Raw genomic sequence first — 23,475 nt, forward strand, 5'->3', positions numbered from 1 at the left:
CCACCACCACCACACACTACAGGTCAGATGAAACACTCCTGTACTTTGAAACACTTTGTAATTTTTGCCTTTTATCATTCAAAATTCCCAACCTGTCTCAGCACTGTCTTACAAGCATATAACTCCTGGAGTTTCTTTACTTGTGGACCCAAATGATAACTTCCTTCCTCTTTCCAAATTTCAAGTGAACTTTGTGTGTAGTCTTTTTCCCTATAGCCAAGAGACATCCCCTGTTAATACAACTAAGTAGAATATGTTTGAGAAAAATCATTTCTCTAGAACTGAAGTTTGTCGTTTAGTACCAACTATCAGAGGGCAAATAAAATGGAAGAGAAAGACACTAGCTAGGGGCTGAGATGAGGTGGAAAAATGGAAAAAGCACATTCCATGCCCACCAGGGAGAGACTCAGAATCAGGAGTCAGAAAATGAACGGTGGCATCTTTGGATTCCCTAGAAAGAAAGAGAATTTTGAGGGAGAAACTTACAGATGACAGAAGTGTCATCTACTAGATAAATTTTGGCTATAGTGTCAGGGTTGCTGATTCATGGAGAAATTTTTAGAAAAATCTCAGTTACCTCAAAGAGCCATGAAGGAAGTTGGAAAAAATGTATGCTAGACTCTAAGAGTGGACCTAAGGAGAGGCTGGCTTAAACACTGCTAGACAGCTACATAGACAAGATAAACAGTTTGCTGACTGATGGACTTGTACCCTACAAGATTCCATTGGTCAAGTTGTGTTTTACATTTCTTAGAAACAAGCTCCAGGCCTGGATAGCTCCAGTAACAAGAGCTTATAGACCAGTGTCTAAAACCTTCAAAATGCAATCTATCTTGCCAGGCTGACTTCATTTAGACGCTACTTCCTTCATGCCACGAGAGGAACCTGATACCTCTCATGGTTCCTATTTCCTACAAAGTCAAAATTCCCTCCTTGGCCTTCAGGCATGTCTAAGATCAGCTCAACATTATCTTTCTCTAGTCCCTCACACCCACTTCCTGCTGATGACACAGCAGTGTCCTATGATCAGGCACATGTATGTAAATGCTGTCCCTGACCTCCTGTCCCCTTCCTATCACACTTTATCCTTCATTCTCAGCCAACTTTCTTTTTCCCTGCAGCCTCTGTGATTCTTGTAGGTCCCCCTGATGCCGCTGACACCAGCTCACTATCCCGTTTAATTTCTCTACCGTGCCATCTGCCACTCAATTACATGTGAGTTTGATCTCTAGTTGTTTCATGCATGTATAGCTCATCTCTCAATTATATTTTGACCTTCAGGAGTCCCTCTTCTTCTGTGTTCTCCGTGGGAAAAGCAGATTCAAAAAAGAGATAGAGAGGGATGGATTTCAGGGTTGGGTAAAGAAAGATGGTTTGTAGACTCCAGGTAAAGATGGTCACATGGGGCTATGTAGCTAGTTACTATTTTCCAAAACACACATGCAAGGATGTCATACCCACTGTTGCTCCATGCCCATTGGCGGTCATGCTCGCAGAGGTGACCGTACCTTATGTGCTACGGAACTGTTACTGCTAACTTACACTCAGGACAGAGATCTGGCCTACCAATGGTCCATGGTGACTTGAAGTTGTACTTAGAGACAGGCTCTTGGATTTGAATTCCTGTGAGCTGCTATTATCTTCTTGGACATGATCATTTTCTAATCATGCCCAGCACAGGAATGATATTTGAAGTTTCAGAAGTATTCTGCAGAGGTGAGGACATACAAAATCCCAGGTGTGTCAAGAAGCAAAAAAAAAAAAAAGGTCCCAGTCGTAAGTGTGGCTGAAACTGACAAACCCTCATGGTTGGCAGAGAAAACTGAAACAAAGTGTCTGGTGGCCAACGCTCTGTGTGACCTGGCCAGATCTGAGTGGTAGAAGCTTCTGTTTCCCTCCCAACCTGCTTTTCAAAGGAAAGCGTCAAGCCTTTTATTAAAATGTTATGCCTCACCATCTACATAGCGATGATAACAACCTGCTGACCACAAGAGAGGTGAGGTGCATTAATTATAGTAGAAAGACACGAGGCAAATAACAGTAATCGGTTCAAAAGCCCTTTCTGTGCATTCTCTGGCTTCCGAGCAGCCATTGGCTCATAATTTTAGTCCATTGGAGATACCCTTTGCTGCTCCGGGATACTTCTGCCACTACAATTTGATATCACAAAGAGAGACTCTTCAGTATGGCACGTCTCATATCAAGAGAACAACAGACTGGCCTGAATTGCATGGTAGAGGTTTCCTTTATAGTGTGTATAGCTCTTTCCAGTGATTATCTTATTCATGGGCTCCTTGGAGGGGTGGAGACTTGGTGCTGAGTGGGAAGGACCAAAACAGGTATCTTAGTCCTTTGTGTCTTCTCTGAATTTGAGCATGGGTCAGGACTATAAACTCTCTGAAGACCCGGAGCCAAACAGAGTCAGCCTCTGCCTCAGTTCCGTCTTTTGGAAGACACAGTCTCCTCTCCACCAGGGCACATGTAGGAGAAGCCCTTGCTAGCATTCATAGTCTGTAAAGGCGAGCTTAATAAAAATGACTACATGAGAAATAAATGAATGGATTATAAACCCAGAGTTCCCAGATGTGCTCTGTTGATAAATGACCAAAGGAGTTCTCCAAACAAGGCCAGATGTTTGTGCTATGTTTGGCTACTGGTGCAGTCTCTGCTTATTCAGCCATTAAAAAGATGAAATTATGAAATTATCAGGAAAGTGGATGGAACCAGATTAGACTAGACAAGGGAACCTAGGTTTAGAAAGTCAGAGGCAGGTGGATTTCTGAGTTCGAGGCCAGCCTGGTCTACAAAGTGAGTTTCAGGACAGTCAGGGCTACACAGAGAAACCCTGTCTCGAAAAACAAAAACAAACAACAACAACACCAAAAAAAGCCAACCCTCCCCCCCAAAAAACAAACAAAAAAAAAAAAAAAAGAAAAGAAAGTCAAATGCCTCATATTTTTCTCTCATGTGCAGATGGTTGCATCTAAGTTTTCGTAGATGTATATTTATATGGAAATGAAGGTGAGCAGAATTCAGGAAACCGGGAAGGGGTCTTGTGAGGGGAAAGAGAGACTAAGAAGAGGGGCAGGGAGGCCATGAAGCATACACATAGCAGAAAGGAGAGTGCTGCAGGGAGCCTGGAATAAGCTGGAGGAGGACAGTGAGATGGGGACAGCAGGGTGAACCTGTGGGAACTTCATATGTAAATACCATAAGGAAACACTGATATGTTGTATGTAAATAAATAAATAAATAAATAAAAATATGGTTTTTTAATAAAAAATGAATTCTGATTTGAAAAAAAGTATCTTTTAATTTACACCCCTAGAAAATAAATTGGTTTTCTTTATAGTCTTCCCAACATGCCTCACAATCTGGCTTTGAAGATTAAGCCAAGCATTAAAACATAAGACACTAGAGATAGCAGGCTGCACTTAGTGAGCGCGGTGGGACACATCTGAAATCAGGGTATCGCATTGGACTTGGAATCAACATCCTGTCATAAAAGAAGGCAGCACAGGCCATTTTGATAGACAGGTGACCTTGTTGCCACAAGAAGGTAATGCTTTATGTCAATCTAAGGATGGCATACATCTTTCAATGCTCTTTTCTTTCTCCTGTGAAGTTTGAATTCATACTGGGAAGGCAAAGAGAAGGCGAAAATCTAGGCTATGAGACACTGGGATAGAATGACTAAATGAAGACTCGCCAGTCTAGGCAGGGTGTGACTTGGGAGCCTGTAGCTCACTATAGATGGCTTGGGTAGGGAGAACTTGATCTTGTTCAACTGTCAAGTGGGGTCCCCTCAGGACTAGACATTTTTGCCACCTTGTGAACACTTCCAGTTCATCTGAACCCTAACCCTAACCCTAACCCCAACCCTAACCCCAACCCTAACCCTAACCTTAACCCTAACTCATATGAACCAAACACACAGCTCATAGTAACAGCGAGGGTGAGCAGTAGGCCTGAATCTGCCCAATGCCAAATCATGAAAGCTAGTCTTAGATATTAGTGTGCCCCTTTATCACACCCCTCTGATCGTTTCGCCTCACAGGCAGACACAGCTGTATATGCACACCTCTGCACATGTGTAAAGTCTTTTTATAAGGGAAGAGTTACAAGATCCCCTTTCGCCTGAAAACCACAACCTGACAGAGTTCTGAGAACACCTCACTTGAAACTCACAAAAACTCACACTCCTCTTAAGTGTGCCCGTCCATCAGCAAAGCTTCCTAACTGCTCAGATCACACTATCTTGCATGCCAGCAGGCTGTTGAATATGGTTCATTAATAACATTAGAGAGAGAGAGAAAAAAAAAAACAACCCACACCAAACATTTCATTCAAAGCCATTTATCACTAACAGCATTTGGTATCTACAAGGCATGCTTCACTTAAAACTAATGAGCAAGACCACAATCTTTTGATTATAAATTCCCCTTTCATCTTCCATTTTATAAAAAGTCACAAGGAAAGTGCCTAGCAGGATGTCCTTGATATTAAATACTTCTTCCCACTTACCATTAGCTTGCTCCAAAACTCGGCTTCCCTGGCAAACAGCTCCATGTTGGAGGGATAAATTTCTCCTTCTGCTTTGTCCAGTGTGTCACTTGGATGGCTGAAGTGACTGAACGAAGGAGAGCAAACATTTCAAGCCAGCTACTTTCATAACATCGGCGGGTTGCATTCTGTCATAGCTGGCGGTCTTGGGAGAAATGGAATTTACACATGTTGGCGTGAGATGGGTGTGGGCTTTCCCACACTTATGATTCAAGATGGAGATACGTCTCAGTCAAGGAAATAATAATACAACTCAAAAGAGAAAAGTATGCCTTTCTCATCACTGCCAATCACGACATGACAGCTCACATCTCCATGTGCAAATGGGCCCCCGCCTCAGTCCCCGTGCCAAGAATCTTTCAGTGGGTGGTGTAGGTGTCTTTTGGCATTTGGTCCTCGGCAGACTCTAGTAATTATACATCTCACAGCTCACTTTAAGGAGTGTGTAGTATACAAAAATGTACAACTGGAATGCAAACAGGAGGGAAACATTCCACATTCTTGTGGGTGACATTAACCAGTTGGTGACCAAAGGATCCATTCTCTACCCTACCATTTTAGAACAGGCAGAATTATTTTTTTAAAACACATTTCTTGTTTTTAAAATTACATTCTATTTAGTCAGGGTGGGAGGGGTAGATATATGTGCTCATGCAAGTGCCAAAACAGAAGTGTATAGGTCAAAAGACAACCAGTGGACGTCAGTTCTTCCCTCCCTACCGCTCACAGCGAGCTGTTACTAAGAGCTGTGTGTTTGGTTCAGATGAACTGACAATGTTCATGGGGTGGCAAAAATGTCTACAACTTTAAACAGTTATGTGAGCAGACTTGACAAAAGGTGGGAGATGCTGTAGTTTTCTCAAAAATAATCTAGAGAATTCCATCTGTGGTGCTCATCTCAGACACGAGCATACTCATTTTCCTTCTAAGGATTGATGAGAAGACGTGTCTTCATGGTCTGAGGAGATGGCTCAGAAGGAACAGCGACTCACTGCCAAGCCTGATGACCTGAGTTTGTTCCCCAGGACTAAATGGAGCAAGGGAAGAACTGACGTCCAATGGTTGTCTTTTGACCTATACACTTCTGTTTTGGCACTTGCATGAGCACATATATCTACCCCTCCCACCCTGACTACATAGAATGTAATTTTAAAAACAAGAAATGTGTTTTAAAAAATAATTTAACTGATTTTTTTTAAAGATTTATTTATTTTATGTATGTGAGTACACTGCTGCTTGCTGTCTTCAGACACACCAGAAGAGGGCATCAGATCTCATTACAGATGGCTGTGAGCCACCATGCACTTGCTGGGAATTGAACTCAGGACCTCTGGAAGAGAAGATGGCACTCTTAATCACTGAGCCATCTCTCTATCCTAATTAATTATTTTTAAATATATTTACAATAAGCCTTAAACAGCACAAGAGCTACGGAGATATCTACCCTCTATGTTATTAGCATCTACTTTCCTATCGATAACCCCGAGTTATTACTATGTTAGAATTCAATTAATTATTTGTTAATCACCATACAAAGTCACAAATTTCGTTGTTGCATTTTCATAGGTGATTTGATACAAAGTAACAAATTTCAGTGTTACATTTTCATACCTAATTTTCTTTTGTATGGAGGCAAGTCTTTGTATGTGCTTCTTTCTCACCTTCATTCCTTTTCTGACACCCTTGTCTTCTTTCTGATCTCTTGTCAGAAAATCTAACACCCCATTCCCAGCACTCCTGCCAGCAGAAGAATAAGGGGAAATAGAGACCACATAAAGCCCGACTGTGGAGATCCTAGGGAACTGCAGTAGTATCTTTCTGTAGGCCCGCAACCATTCCGTAACTAGTAAACATCTCAGGGATACTTGGCACCTATAAAGAAGTGAAAACTCAGGGTGAAGAGCCAAGTCCAAAGGCAGGGCCTGCTTCTTCTGCTTGACTGATCTGACATCATGTTCTCTCAGGCTGGCTTCAGATCATTCAGGCTTTCCCGTGCCCTGGTCCTTTACAGTAAAACATAACTGTGATCAAAGGTGGAGGTGTCACCAAAGCCTACTGTGCAGAACCAGAAGCTGCCACCACTGTAGCGACACCCTGAGACCAGATGATTTTTCCCGTGTTAGTGTGGGCTGGGCTTCCTAAAACATTCAGTCCAAAGACATTTCACACTGAAGAACAGATATTTATATCTGGTATATTTTCTTTCTTTCCTAGGTACCCCAAATGATTGTCATATCAACTGCTTAGATTTATAAAATAAAGACATTGTGTATATGTTAAAAAAATCTGCAGTCACAACAAAACAAAAGAAAACTAAACAAAACAAAACTGAGGAGGGCATACATTAAGTTTTCAGTGCGGGAAAGGTGATTATTTTGGAAGGATGCCTGAAAGTCCTCCTGTATGCTTCTCCCCAGAAGCCCGAAGAGTACAATTAGCCTAACTACTCCTTTAACCTCCTACTTAGCCTTCAGAGCTTGTTGTGCAGGTCCAACCACATAATCGTTCACCTCTGTGCTGGCTGGGGGCAGCTGGTGTGTCATGCTCTAACTGTGCAACTCCCCAGGAGTACAGCAGATAGGGAGGTTTTGTCTTTGTCAGTGGGTAGAATTTACAGTGTTGATATGCATTTCATTGAGCCTGGTGACATGCACTTTTATGAACGCATGCTTTTGAAACACTGAATAAACCCATCCTTCTAAACTGTGAGGAAAACCCTGAGATAGACATGCATATACTTGACTCAAAAATACTTGGATACTTAAAGGAATACCTCAGCATATCCATTTATCAGCATTTACAACCTTTGCAAAACTACCTGTCAACTGTAAGTTTTACAAGCTGAGGTTTTATAGACTGTGCTCTAGTAAATTGAAGGATCCAAGCTAATCCTACCTGGCCTGTGACTGATTTACCCGAGGTCACTGGAACACAAATGTGACTCTACCAGGAAAAGTTTAGATTTCTTCAAGAGAGTAGTTTTGAACCCTTTGTTCATTAGCAGTGATGTTTGCTTACTTATAACCATTACAAAATGGTTGTTTCCAAACCATTTGTGAGGAAATAAGGATTCAAAGTTGATTTATAGTTTCCAAGAAATTAAACTGATTTCAAGGTTTGGGAATGTCACAGAGCATGCAACATGCACAAATGAGCCCTGGGTTCGATCCCCAAGATGGTTTAAACTGGGCATGGTGGCACATACCTGTAATTCCAGGACAACTAGAAGGGGAAACAGGAGGACCGAAAGTTCAAGGTCATTTCTGGTTACATGTGTACTGTCCAGGGTGCCCCTGTCCATTACCAGAATCTTCTGGACCACTGATGAAGTAATCAAAAAACTAAAACTGAAAGTGAGCCCTGTCATGATGATTTGAGGTCTGATAACAAAAATAAGACATTTCTCCTCCTTGCCTAAGTGATCTGCAGAAGAATTAGCAGGTGAGACACACAAAACATACTCCTTGAAAGAAAGGCCCTCGTGCACTGAGAAGGGCTGGGCAGGGTTCCCGTCCTTTGACAGAAAGTCTCCCAGACCACAGAGCAAGAGCAGGTTGCATGAACACCCTAGGCATGAGCGGAAGGGAAAGTGTCAGTTAAGCTCTGTGTTTGTGTTGAGCTGTTGTCCCATTGCCAGTGTAAGAGCTGGCATGTGTCGGGCTGCATGTATGGGTAGCTGCATGTCGTCCTGTGTCTGGCTGTCCTTGAAGGACGGGCAGAATCACAACAACTGTGGGAACTGGTATGTCTTGTCTATATCCATGGGAGCTGGGGAGCAAGGACAGACAAAGGAAGCAAAATCTTTGCCTGAGCTGTTTGTATTTGGTCCCTAAAGGAAAAGGAGAAAGGTCTTCTCAGAGAACTATTCATGTGCTTTTTCTACAGCCTCAAGATGAATTTGGACCTACTGAGCCTGAAGTGGTGCATGGATCTTTTTCTGGACACACATCTGGATAGCAAGTCCAATTTAGAGTGCATCTAAGATGACCCTCCAGAGAGCAGCTGGCCTGGGGACAAGGCATTATGATTGAGGAGTTTCCTGGGAGTTTTTTTTTTTGGAAGAAAGAAAAGATGGGAAAGTTTGGAACTGCAATGCATGAAACACCCATTTCATGCTTGCACTTTTGTAGGGATTAACATCTCATTATTAAAAAATGGAAGGTAGACCCTGATTTTTCACTGGAGAGGGAAAACCAAACCCAAAAAGATTCCCCAGATGGATGTAGCTGTAAAAGCAACATCAGTGGAGAGGGAGGTGGTGAGAGGAAGACCTCACCTTCCCTACATATTGGAGTTTTACACATATATTTCATTTACCTCCTGTGATGGTTTAATTATGCTTGGCCAGAGAGTGGCACTATTAGGAGGAGTGGCCTTGTTGGAGCAGGTGTGGCCTCATTGGATGAAGTATGTCATTGTGGGTGTGGGCTTTAAGATCCTCTTCCCAGCTACCTTTTTGTCAGTCTTCTGTTTGTCTTCATTGAACTCTCAACTCCTCCTGCACCATGCCTGGCTGGGCACTGCCATGCTCTTGCCTTGATAGTAATGGACTGAACCTCTGAACTTGGATATTAAGCCATGTGGCCCTTAAGACGTTAAACCATGATTGATACCCATGCTGATTTGCTTCTAAGTCCATGTCATCTCAGCACCCAGAACTCTGCTCATACTGAGCTACTAACAGCCAAGTTCTAATACAGGTTTGGCCATAGTTGCTCTACTTCTCTCAGAAACACCTCCCATCTCTAGATCCCCTCTTAACTTTGTGTGCCCTTATTTTATATAATAACCCACCTAGTCTATTTTGTGCTGTCCGTATAATTCATGTGTGGGACTATCACTGGAGCATGGTCAATCTCTCAGGGGCTATACCCTTAAAGAAGACTGATCTCTTACAATCTTTCTGTACCCTCTTCTGTAACTCTCCCTAAGCTTTGGGGCAGGGGTGGGTGTCTGCTGACAGTGACTCTCTGAACTCTGATCAGCTGTGAGTTTCTGCATTAGCCACTGTCCACTGTGCCAAGAAGCTTGTCTGATGAGGTCCAAGAGCTGCACTAATCCATGAGGACAGATGTATGAATTTAGATACTATTTGATGCTTTGTCATTCAGCATAATAGTAGTAGTAGGTTCCACCACTGAGGCTCATGAGATGCCCAGTTATGGTCTCTTAGCTAGATTTGCAGTATCAGGCATGTGCTTCATCCTGTGGAGTGGTCTTAAATCCAATCAGAAAGTGTTTGGTAACCACATACATTTGTGTCAGTACTGTACCCATGGACGTAGCTTGTTGTAGTTCACAGGGTTCACAGTGGGGCAAGACTGTTGATGCCCCTCCCCTACCAGCATCCATCCTACCTGCCACCTCTGCCATCTCTGGTTCTATGAAAGCTAGCCATGAAGAATACCTGGCTAGTTATTAAATTTATTTCTCTATGTTCTGTGACCAAAGGGTATGGTGTCTTCAGAATTTTTTGGGTATTATATGTGTCTATTATATTTATTTTATTATTAAATTATTTTATATATTATTTTCCATGTAATATATTACAATTTACAATTTATAAATATAATTTACATATATAACAAATTATACATACATATGTATAATATATATAAATAAAATATAATTTATATAATATATTATACATACTTATGTATTATATTTGTGTACTAATCAGAACAACAAATGCACTGAATAAAGACAGAATATTAAAAGCAGTAAGGGAAAAAGGTCAAGTAACATATAAAGGCAGGTCTATTAGAATTACTCCAGACTACTCACCAGAGACTATGAAAGCCAGAAGATCCTGGACAGATGTTATACAGACACTAAGAGAACACAAATGCCAGCCCAGGCTACTATACCGAGCAAAACTCTCAATTACCATAGATGGAGAAACCAAAGTATTCCATGACAAAACCAAATTCACACAATATCTTTCCACGAATCCAGTCTTCAAAGGATAATAATGGGAAAACACCAATACAAGGATGGAAACTACACCCTAGAAAAAGCAAGAAAGTAATCCTTCAACAAACCTAAAAGAAGACAGCCACAACAAGAACAGAATCCTAATTGACAATAAAAATGACAGTGTATTGGCTAGTTTTGTGTCAACTTTACACAGCTGGAGTTATCACAGAGAAAGGAGCTTCAGTTGAGGAAATGCCTCCATGAGATCCAGCTGTAAGGCATTTTCTCAATTAGTGATCAAGGGGGAAAGGCCCTTTGTGGGTGGGACCATATCTGGGCTGTTAGTCTTGGGTTCTATAAGAGAGCAGGCTGAGCAAGCCAGTAAGGAACATTCCCTGCTTCCTGGCCTGCTTAAGTTCCAGTCCTGACTTCCTTGGTGATGAACAGCAGTATGGAAGTGTAAGCTGAATAAACCCTTTCCTCCCCAACTGCTTCTTGGTCATGACGTTTGTACGGGAATAGAAACCCTGACTAAGACAGACAGGAAGCAACAATGACTTTTCCTTAATATCTCTTTAATATCAATGAACTCAATTCCCCAATAAAAAGACATAGAATAGCAGACTGGCTACACAAATAGGACCCAACATTTTGCTGCTTACAGGAAACCCATCTCACGGAAAAAGACAGACACTACCTCAGAGTGAAAGGCTGGAAAACAATTTTCCAAGCAAACGGTATGAAGAAACAAGCTGGAGTATCCATTCCAATATCGAATAAAATTGACTTCCAACTCAACAAAACTGGAAAACCTGGATGAAATGGACAAATTTCTAGACAGATACCAGGTACCAAAGTTAAAAAAGGTTCACATTAATGATCTAAACAGTCCTATATCCCCTAAAGAAATAGAAGCAGTCATTAATAGTCTCCCAACCAAAAAAAAAAAAAAAGCCCAGGACCAGATGGGTTTAGTGCAGAGTTCTATCAGACCTTCAAAGAAGACCTAATTCCAGTTCTTCTTAAACTATTCCACAAAATAGAAACAAAAGGTACCCTACCCAATTCATTCTATGAAGCCACAATTACTGTGATACCTAAACCACATAAAGATCCAACAAAGATAGAGAACTTGAGGCCAATTTCCCGTATGAATATCGATGCAAAAATACTCAATAAAATCCTCGAAAACCAAATCCAAGAAGACATCAAAATGATCATCCATCATGACCAAGTAGGCTTTATCCCAGGGATGCAGGGATGGTTCAATATACGGAAATCCATCAATGTAATCCACTATATAAACAAATTCAAAGACAAAACCCACATGATCATCTTGTTAGATGTGGAGAAAGCATTTGACAAAATCCAACACCCATTCGTGATAAAAGTCTTAGAAAGACCAGGAATTCAAGGCCCATACCTAAACATAATGAAAGCAATCTACAGCAAACCAGTAGCGAACATCAAAGTAAATGGTGAGAAACTTGAATCAATCCCACTAAAATCAGGGACTAGACAAGGCTGTCCACTCTCTCCATACCTATTCAACATTGTACTTGAAGTCCTAGCCAGAGCAATTCAACAACAAAAGGATATCAAGGGGATACAAATTGGAAAGGAAGAAGTCAAAATATCACTATTTGCAGATGATATGATAGTATATATAAGTGATCCTAAAAATTCCACCAGAGAACACCTAAACCTGATAAACAGTTTCAGCGAAGTAGCTGGATGCAAAATTAACTCAAAAAAAAAAAATCAGTGGTCTTTCTCTACACAATGGATAAACATGCTGAGAAAGAAATTAGGGAAACAACACCCTTCACAATAGTCACAAATAATATAAAATACCTTGGTGTGACTCTAACTAAGGAAGTGAAAGATCTGTATGATAAGAACTTCAAGTCTCTGAAGAAAGAAGTCAAAGAAGATCTCAGAAGATAGAAAGATCTCCCATGCTCATGGATTGGCAGGATCAATGCTATTCTGCCAAAAGCAATCTACAGATTCAATGCAATCCCCATCAAAATTCCAACTCAATTCTTCACTGAGTTAGAAAGGGCAATTTGCAAATTCATCTGGAATAATAAAAAACCTAGGATAGCAAAAACTCTTCTCAAGGATAAAAGAACCTCTGGTGGAATCACCATGCCTGACCTAAAGCTTTACTACAGAGCAATTGTGATAAAAACTGCGTGGTACTGGTATAGTGACAGACAAGTAGACCAATGGAATAGAATTGAAGACCCAGAAATAAACCCACACACCTATGGTCACTTGATCTTTGACAAGGGAGCTAAAACCATCCAGTGGAAAAAACAGCATTTTTCAACAAATGGTGCTGGCACAACTGGTGGTTATCATGTAGAAGAATGCGAATTGATCCATTCTTATCTCCTTGTACTAAGGGCAAGTCTAAGTGGATCAAGGAACTCCGTATAAAACCAGAGACACTGAAACTTATAGAGGAGAAAGTAGGGAAAAGCCTCAAAGATATGGGCACAGGGGAAAATTCCTGAATAGAACAGCAATGGCCTGTGCTGTAAGATTGAGAATTGACAAATGGGATCTCATAAAATTACAAAGCTTCTGTAAGGCAAAAGACACTGACAATAAGACAAAAAGGCCACCGACAGATTGGGAAAGGATCTTTACCAATCCTAAATCAGATAGGGGACTAATATCCAATATATATAAAGAACTCAAGAAGATGGACTCCAGAAAAAACAAATAATCCCACTAAAAAATGAGGCACAGAGCTAAACAAAGAAATCTCAAGTGAGGAATATCGAATGGCTGAGCATCACCTGAAAAAATGTTCAACATCCTTAATCATCAGGGAAATGCAAATCAAAACATCTCTGAGATTCCACCTCACACCAGTCAGAATGGCTAAGATTAAAAATTCATGTGACAGCAGATGCTGGTGAGGATGTGGAGAAAGAGGAACATTCCTCCATTGCTGGTGAGATTGTACAACCACTCTGGAAATCAGTCTGGCGGTTCCTCAGAAAATTGGACATAGTACTACCGGAGGATCCAGCAATACCTCTCCTGGGCATATATCCAGAAGATGTTCCAACTGGTATAAGAACATATCCTCCACTATGTTCATAGCAGCCTTATTTATAATAGCCAGAAGCTGGAAAGAACCCAGATGTCCCGCAACAGAGAAATGGATACAGAAAACGTGGTACATTTACACAATGGAGTACTACTCAGCTATTAAAAACAACGAATTTATGAAATTCCTAGGCAAATGGATGGATCTGAAGGGTATCATCTTGAGTGAGGTAACCCAATCACAAAAGAACTCACATGATATGCACTCACTGATAAGTGGATTTTCGCCCAGAAACTTAGAATACCCAAGATACAACTTGCAAAGCACATGAAACTCAAGAAGAAGGAAGAGCAAAGTGTGAACAATTTGCCCCTTCTTAGAATTGGGAACAAAACACACATGGAAGGAGTTACAGACACAAAATTTGGATCTGAGAAGAAAGGATGGACCATCCAGACACTGCCCCACCAGGAGTCCATCCCATATTCAGCCACCAAATGTAAACACTATTGCATACGCCAGCAAGATTTTGCTGAAGGGACCCTGATATAGCTGTCTCTTATGAGGCTAAGCCAGTACCTGGCAAACACAGAAGTGGATACTCACAGTCAGTTATTGGGTGGAACACAGGGCCCCCAATGGAGGAGCTAGAGAAAGCACCCAAGAAGCTTAATGGGTCTGCAACCCTATAGGTGGAACAACAATATGAACTACCCAGTACCCCCAGAGTTTGTGTCTCTAGCTGCATTTTTAGTAGAAGATGGCCTAGTCGGCCATCATTGGGAAGAGAGGCCCCTTGGTCTTGCAATCTTTGGTCTTGCAATCTTTATATGCCTCAGTACAGGGGAACACCAGGGCCAAGAAGTGTGAGTGGGTGGGTAGGGGAATGGGGGGGGGAGGTACAGGGGACTTTCGGGATAGCGTCTGAAATGTAAATGAAGTAAATACCTAATAAAAAATTGGAGGAAAAAACCCCATCATTAAATTGAGCTACCCTTTGAAAATTTCTTTTATCTGATGGTATTAACATGATGTTCTCGAGTGAGGGGGTCTATGTTTCTTGGCCATGGTTGCTCTGACTTGCCATGAGCAATTATATAGAATCAGAATGAGAACAATTTGGTTATATTTATGTTGACAAAATCCTCTCTCATTGACACATATTGCAATCTCTTTCTGATGGACCAATACAGCAATGCCCAGGTTTAGTTAGGGATGTGCAATTTCTAGCCTCATGTTCATGTTCAGAAAATGGACACAGATATCCGCTCAACTCCTAGTATATTTTCTTGGACTAATGATTAAGGTTCCCACATATTTGTGTCAGAACATGTTGTATCCTTATTTAAGATAGAGAATAGCATTTTCTTCTCTACTGAAGCCTGTGTGAAGACGTCATCCTCACTCTTCTGACGTATGCTTTCCTATCTGCTCTCCTCTGTGCCCTGCCTCTTTCCTCTCGCTGAAGTCCTGTGTGCTCTGCAAGCAGATTTTACAGATGCACTCACATGCCTGTAGGTTTCACCTGCAAAAACAGACATCTGTTTCAATTATCTTGCAAAAGACCTTCTCCAATGGGTATACACTGCTTGATATGACCTTCGTATTCACTTCTTGAAGGATCTAATAAGTATGTTGATTTAAATTTTGAATGAACAGCTGGTAGTATTCAAAGACACACACACACATACACGCATTCATGCATGTGTGTGTATGTGTGGGTTGTGTTTATTTGGTGATTGAAATAAAAATCCAGTAGCAAGTTAGAGGATCAGTGAGCTTTAACTTTCAATATAAATCTAGGCCCTCTTTAGAAAGATCAGTTATTGTGTGTGGACACATTAGGTTGTAGGTGTTAAGGTGATCTGTCTTACAAATAGGTCCATATCTCTGTGCCATAAAGGCATCAAAGAGCCACGTAAGAGTCCTATCCATTTGGATGTAAGCATAGGAAGGGACTTTGCTGTAGTGGTTTGAGTGAGAAATGTCCCCCATAGACTCATATGTTTGAATACTTGGCCAATAGGGAGTTGCACTTTTAGGAGATTTGGCCTTATTGGAGTAGGTGTGGCCTTGTTTGAGGAAGTGTGTCACTGTAAAGGTAGGCTTTGAGGTCTCATATATACTCAAGCTATGCCTAGTCTCAACTTATGCTCAACCTATGCACACAATCTCCTTCTGCTGCCTGTAGATTAAGATATAGAACTCTTGGCTCCTCCAGGATCATGTCTGCTTGCATACTGCCATGCTTCCTCCCATGAAGATAATGGATCAAATCTCTGAAACTGTAAGTCAGCCTCAATTAAATGTTTTCCTTTATAAGATCTGCTATGGTCATGGTGTCTCTTCACAACAATAGGACTCAAAGGAAGAGACTTGCTCACTCAGACTTCTGATACTTGCCATGTGATGTAATGACAAGATCCTAGAGTACCAGGCTGGAGTTCCTATGATTTCAGAGTTAAGACTATATTCAGCTGCTTCATCATAAGTCTGGGGGTGGATGTGGTGATCTGGGAATGTTTTAGCAACAGCTGAGCCACCTGGCCAGGGAACAACAATAACACTAAGTCATTCTTCTGAACAGAGCTTAAACTCCTTCTGCACTGATCTAAAAAACAGGACTTGGAGTAATCAGAATGGTTGACTAATTTATAATCTTCTTGGCATAACATGATCAAAGTATTGATAATGTGTTTAGTGCCTAGGGACTTTGAAGTTTGTTCCTTCAACCAAACACACAATAAAAGCATTAGAAGTCATGTGTTGACTGTGTTCTGGAATCATTGAAACACAAGGAAAGCAAATTGAATTAGTTTTGAAGTACAAACAACAGCAGCAGCAACAACAGCAACAACAACAGCACCACCACCACCAGCAACAATCACAGGAATGACAAAACAGATTAAAAGCCTATGAGGTAATTTCAACTCTGTATACAGTATTTATTAAGAGAAGCAAATAAAACAATGGTTAAGAATGAAATAGAGATTATCTTCAGGCTTTGTTTTCTTCTTGCATGCTTTAAGTAGCTATGCAAATGTTAATATGTATATTTATGCAAATGAATATATTTAACATCATTATGGACATTATCAAATATTCTTACTTATTAATTATTCAGGATGAAGATTTCTTTTATATCTGTTAACTCTTCAGAAAACAATAGAGAGTGACACCTCCAGTTGTCCTTCCAGACCTGTAAATCTTGCGATTTCCTGGTTGGTGGGCCAAGAGTTGATGACAACCTCTGGCACCTTAGCATTCTGTGGAGCTCTTTCTGGATCTTTCACCATTGAACTGCAGCAGCCCCTGACGCTTCCCATCTAACACACTGGCTTGTATAGATGATGTTTTGGCACTGGCACAGGGGCATTGTCTTGAGCTGTGTCTTCTGCCACCCACTTGTTCTGAGATAATCAGCCTTCCCAGTTTCCCAGTGTAGATTATGGACAGCCATCATAGCCTGGTGTTTTGCTCTCCCTGCCCCTACTTGCTGAGACTCCAGGTGGAGTCAGCTTGATTTTAGCGGCCTCAGGAGGATAGCTGTCCTTCACTGCCCAGGGCAGACATATCTGTCTTAGGAATTTGGATGTTTGCTTCAAAAGACACCAGTACAGGGCCATTTATAAGAAATGTAATTTCACGGAGATGGGAGAAGAGGACATGGTTGTAATTGATGAAGGGGAGGCGAAACCCTGCCTTCTTGTTCTCTCCTTGTCGAAGAGAGTAGATTAAGACAGGATAAGTACACAGAAGGGGCATTAGCTGCAGATTCATTTTCCCGACTTATAAAACCTCTCAAAATAACTTCATAATGAAGACCTCTTCTGCAGACTGCCAGCCTTATTTATCTCGCCTACCTCCATTCTAGATCACAGTCATTTATATACTCTTTGTGGAAGGTGTCACATTTGGTCGCCAGAATCCAACACGGTGGCATGAATTTACAGAGGGATGTGTCCTTTAAAGGCAACTAAAATGACTGCTTTTATCACATAAGATGTTTCCCACAAAAATAGCTTTTTGAATTATTTCAGTGATAGACAGACTCGATTTTGGCTTAGCAATCATTATCATTATTTGTAACCATGAGTCGGATGGCATGTCTCCAAATGGCTTTAAAGTACAGTATTCTCTTGTTTTGTAACCAGAGTCATCAGGAGACATTTGTAGGCACTGGATGAAATAAAATGAGGAGAGGGTAGGACAGTTTTGGGTGTGCCCGACAGGTAGGCCAGGAGACCTGGGTGTGGCTGGGTACCAACCAAACTAGTTAGGTGACCTTGGGCAGATCATATCACCACCCTTAGTATCCTCTCTGTTTCATCAAGTGTAGGAAGACTGCAATGAATATCTTTTGACAACACTACACATACCCGTGGAGGACTCCATTCAGGTCTCTCAGTGCGAATGAGAAGCCCCCCTCCACTTCAGTTCCCACAGGTTTAATATTAGGTGTGTGGGGCAAGTTATGTGTCATTGCCATCCCTACAATTCAACCCAAGGGACTGAGCTTCTCCATTCCCTCTCTCTCCTCTTTCCTTTCTCCAGATCATACTGAGTCACACAGTATGATGGTTGCCATCTTCACAGACTCCAATCATAGTGGGCACTGGACTTCTCATCGCCCTGGTTCACTCTGTAGACTAGGTAGACTACATGTCCGTGCTACCAACCTTCACCATGAAATCTCCACTCTTTACCCACTGTTCTTAATCTGCTCTTTATCCCTGGCTTCCACATCTCTCATCCAGAGGACCCCTGCTGGTATTCTACTGAGTCTTCGGGGTATAGTGTACCTCTCCTCTGTGGGGCAAGGTAATTCCTGGCTCTACCGTTCCTAAAGAATAATTCTGTTTCTTCAACTTTAAATTTCCATAATGTTATTCTTCCTTTAACTACAAGAAGCTAGGACATGATGAGAAGACAAAGATCAGAAGGAAAAGAACATCATCTATTTAGGTAATAGCATATCAGGTTGTTGGCTCCCAGAATCTGGAAACCACATACATGTTAATTGGAGTTCTGTGGAAGGAGCTCTCTTTCCCTTACTTTCCTTTTTTAAAAAAATTATATATGTGAATACATTGTTGCTGTCTTCAGACACACCAGAAGAGGGCATCAGATCCCATTACAGATTGTTGTTGTGAGCCACCATGTGGTTGTTGGGAATTGAACTCAGGACCCTTAGAAGGGTAGTCAGTGCTTTTAACTGTGGAGTCACCTCTCCAGCCCTCCCTTACTTTCCTAAATGAGGAAGGACACAAATATAATTTATTTAAGGCATGTTGTCCCTGCTGGTAGCAGCTCTGCCACCCTGCAAACAGGGCTTCCTAGGTTATTCTCCTAACATCTATTGGGCAGAAACACTAAAGCTCTCTAAGCTAATCTGAACCACTCTGCCCTGTCTCCCCTTCCATCTTCCACAGTGGTGAGTAAAAACTGCAGCCAGAAAACATTACATGTATTGTTACTGCTTTGTGTTCAAGCCTTTCTACACCATACAACTTCAGGAATACATGGAGAACAGCCAGCTCTTAAGTAGAGAGGTGACGTTGACATCACTGTAGAGTTTGAATGTTATTTTAAAAGACATATAAGGAAGTCTGGTGCTTGCCTTGTGAATGTGCTCCTGTGTATCTGATTCATGTAACTAGAACTTCCAGGACATCCCTGCAGAAGGAAGACATGATTCCCACATGTGGACAGAACTTATGACTTCCCACCTCTCCTTCATGGTCTGAGCATGACGAGGGAACCTCATTGGCCAGTCTAAGATTTAGTTTCAAGGGAAAAGTATTCTTCCACAGCTGTATCTCTTGATTAGAGAAAGGGATCAAGATAAATGGGTTTGGTATTTACACAGCCAGAGCATTTTCATCATCTTTGTAAATGTTCACAGATTTATCCAAGTTTTATCAAGGGTTTATTAACATGTGTGTCTTAAATATAATTACAGTGATCAAAGAAGAAAATTGTATAATTATAGTGCTTAATGTTTATTGAGAAACTCAGAATCTCAGAGTTGTCTGGAAAAGCAATACATCTAAATTTATTAGCATATATATATATAATATGCCACATGTATGTATGTATGTATGTATGTATATATGTATGCATGTGTGTCTTTGATGCATGTCTACACATTATGATCAGATGCCTGTCCACACTAATATGGTATTTATCCCAATCAGTTGGGGCTGCTATTAAAAAAATGTAATTTGGGTAGCTTCCTAGAAGATTCTTAAGGCTGTGATTGTGTTCCAGTAAAGGATAATTTAGGCTTTCAGACTTTTTTTTTTGTAAATCCTCATGAGATGGGAAAAAAAGTAGAAGGTGCTCTGGGGTCCTTTATGCAAAGGCATTCTGAGGGCTCTACCAATAAGACCTAATTACATCTCAAAGACACCTAATAACACCACTTGAGGGTGGGGTTTCAGATATGAAATTTGAGGGTGACACCAACTTTCAGCCCATTGCTCTGTCCATTTATGGCCACAGCCATGGCAACGAAGATCTCTTAAATTTCCACATCTAATAATGCACTTCTACACAACTGTTAAGTGAATCTGGTGGGAAGCTTCTGGGTCAGGATTTCTACCATGCCTCTGCTTGCCTCAGTTACTTCATTGTCTTTAATCAAAGCTCCACCCAGAACACAGTGCCCCCAAACACAAGACCCCAAATATAGGATGACAGGAGGATTTTTTCTTTTTGATTCTTTTCATCTGGCCTTGGTCCCTTTTCCTCTTGACAGCCCTCTACTATTGCGTCCCCAGCTGTTCACTTTTGTGTCTGTCGTATATGTGTGTGCATAGTTTATGTGACTCTACCATGCTATTCCTTTGAGACAGGATCTCTCCCTAAACCTGGAGCTAGGCTAATGGCCAGCAAGCCCCCATCATCCTACTGTCTCCATCCTTTCCTGTAGGGGGTTGGTCTGTTGTTGCTTTTATTCAAATGCTAAATTCATATTCCAAGATCTGGTTGCTCCAGATCCTCACTTATGCCAGCTTTTGTTGTGAAAACCTTGCTCCCCAAGTTATCCCCGATTGGTTAAAAAGATGCCTACAACCTGGGCTGGGCAGAAGAGGAGGGGGGCAGAGTATCAGTTCCTGGGTATTAGGTCTCAGGCAGGACCCAGGAGGAGAGGCGGAGGAAGGAAGCAGCCACCATCAGTAGGCAGATGGTTAGTACAGGGCCATGAGGGAGGTCCTGTTGGAGTAGGAGGGGCTCAGGAGGAACACGGCAAGTGATATCTTGGAACTACTGACAGGAAAGTAGACAAAATAGCATAGAGGGTTGGTATCTGCTCAGGTCTACTGCTTTAAGGCTTATTATAAATCTAGAGATTTTGTGTCTTTTATTTGGGAGCTATATGGTTTCGAGGAATAACCCCAGCCCCCCCCCCCAAGAATAATATATCCTGCAACACTGTCCTCTCAGCACTGACTCCATCCTTGTCTGCCAGCACTAGGGTTACATGTGGCCACATAGCCATACCTGGCTTCTTCTTACCTGAGAGCTGGTTTCCAAACTTAAGCCTTCATGTTTGCATAGTAAGCACATTTTGCTGCTGAGTCATCTCTCTAGCTCTGACTCTCTCTCTCTCTCTCTCTCTTTCTCTCTTTCTCTCTTTCTCTCTTTCTCTCTTTCTTTCTTTCTTTCTTTCTTTCTTTCTTTCTTTCTTTCTTTCTTTCTTTCTCTCTCTCTCTCTCTCTCTCTCTCTCTCTCTCTCTCTTTCTTTCTTTCTTTCTTTCTTGTTTCTTTCCTTCCTATCTTTCTTCCTTTTGTTTTTCCCCTTTTTTTCAACAGTGGAAATGGATTTTTTTTGTGTGCCCGTTCATGTACATACTCATGCATGTACATACTTGGCCACTATTGGAGACCGAGCCAGGATGTCAACTTGGAAAGGCAGGCATCGTGGCACCTCCTAACATCTGCTTAGGTACAAACTCAAATGTTGATCACCCCATTTGCAGTTTCTTAGAAAACAGATTATAGGAAAGCTTCATGGATAGAGGACTAGACCTTGCCCTCCTAAACAAACACGTCTGTTTCTCCAGAGACACTGACTGCTTATCCTGCAGCCTGCCTGTTTTCCAGTCACTACCAATTAGCATAATTACTTTCTCTAGGTCTTGCCCTTCATTGATCCTGGTGGTTAAAGCAGTTTACAGTCAGAAGACACACTGACAGAAGGCACTAGTGCCTTCACCAGGACCTCGGCTGGAGCTTCCTTCTTTTACTTACAATTTCCTCTGTCGCTTCTGTTTCTTTCCTTGTTCTCCCAAACTTCATTGGAGCAGAGATTCAGTATATTCTTTAGTCAAGAGACAGAAAGCCATGGGAAGATGTTTACAGCAAAAGCTCCATTTTGATTTAGACTAATGTGAGGGGCCTGTCAACACCAGTGTGCAGTCAGATAAATAATCAGCCAGGTATTTATCAAATGCTATGGCAGCACCACACAGAGGGTTAGACAGGCATCTTTAGTTAATAGAAGGGGCTGAGGCTGAAGTCTCGGGCTCTGAAGACCCTCACTGAGATGCTACTGAGGAAATGAACTAACAGTGAGGGAGCTGGCAGGACACCAGCCTGGATCCTGAGCTATTGTTACGAAAGGCATCTGTGAGCATCTTGAAACCAGAGGTCTGAAGTCATGTCATTGACATAAAGAGGATTAGTTCTAATTTAGATAAGAAATGCACCAAACCAAAGAATGCTTCAACTATTACTAACATATTATCACGGATAGTATGCACCTTATGCATCTTTGAATGTGCATGAAATGAGCTTTCAGAGAGAAAATGGTATCAGAAAACTCAGGTGAGGCCCTCTGAGGGCTGGTATCTGGGAAGGCCCAGAAGGGCAGGAGGGCAGATGGCTGGGATTTTTCCAGCCAGTTCTGACGGTTGTAAAGGCTGGTAGGAGCCTGGCTTAGGAAGAATTTGGACAGGTTGGTCGATGCCATGCAAAGATGAGCTTTGCTTGATAGCTGGGTGTGTCAATCACCGGACCGATACACTTATGAGATTCTGAGCCTGCCCTAAGCCTGGTGAGAGGAGTGCTTTGATGCAGGCATGATATTTTCCACAACATGAGACGGCAATGGAGGACCCCTGCTGTAGGTTCTGCTTCTGTGTCTTCCTGAGTTCACCTTTGGCCAGGCTCCAGCCACGAGGGATGCTGTGACTGTCCCTCAGCCCTTCAATTGTCACTCTTCGTTGTTTGGTAACTAATGAGAGTTGGCTGTCGATCCCTCTCTTTTTAGATTTACTCTCCATGTCACTGGCACCAAAATAGCTCTTAGCTTATTAAAATGGGAAGAAAAATGCAAACTTTCTCTTTACTTGGAGAGAAATAGAGCGGCGGGGAAAGCGCAAAGCACTTGCTGCAGAAGCTTGAAGCCGGGCAAAGCCAGGCAAAGCCACACATGCTTGCTCTCCTGGTGTCCCTATGATGACGTGGGAGTCGGAGGCAGGACAGTCCCTGGAAACCCATAGGTTTGGTACACTGGCCTACCCAGTGGCAGAAAATAAAGAGGTTCTGTTTCAAAAAAAGATCAAAGGTAAAGATCAAAACCAGAGGTGTACACACACACACACACACACACACACACACACGAAAAGAGATGATAGATGGATAGGTAGGTAGGTAGGTAGATAGATAGATAGATAGATAGATAGAGTTTAGAAAAGAGAATTGGAGGGAAATTTGATGGAACATTTTACACTTATCACTTTAGTTGGTGATTCACAGTAGTTTTGTGTATAAGAGGTAGGGATAGGCTTTATTTTTATTTAATAGATACTTAATATAATGGATATTGATTTACCTGCCTACAGTACATCTCCTTTCACTTTGCAGAGCATTTGACCTTTTCTAGGCTAGCTGGTCCCTTCTCAGTTTTATCCCTTGCATTC

Source organism: Mus caroli, unplaced genomic scaffold (assembly GCF_978045245.1).
Source record: "Mus caroli unplaced genomic scaffold, Mus_caroli_1 scaffold_9, whole genome shotgun sequence".
Taxonomy (NCBI): Eukaryota; Metazoa; Chordata; class Mammalia; order Rodentia; family Muridae; genus Mus; species Mus caroli.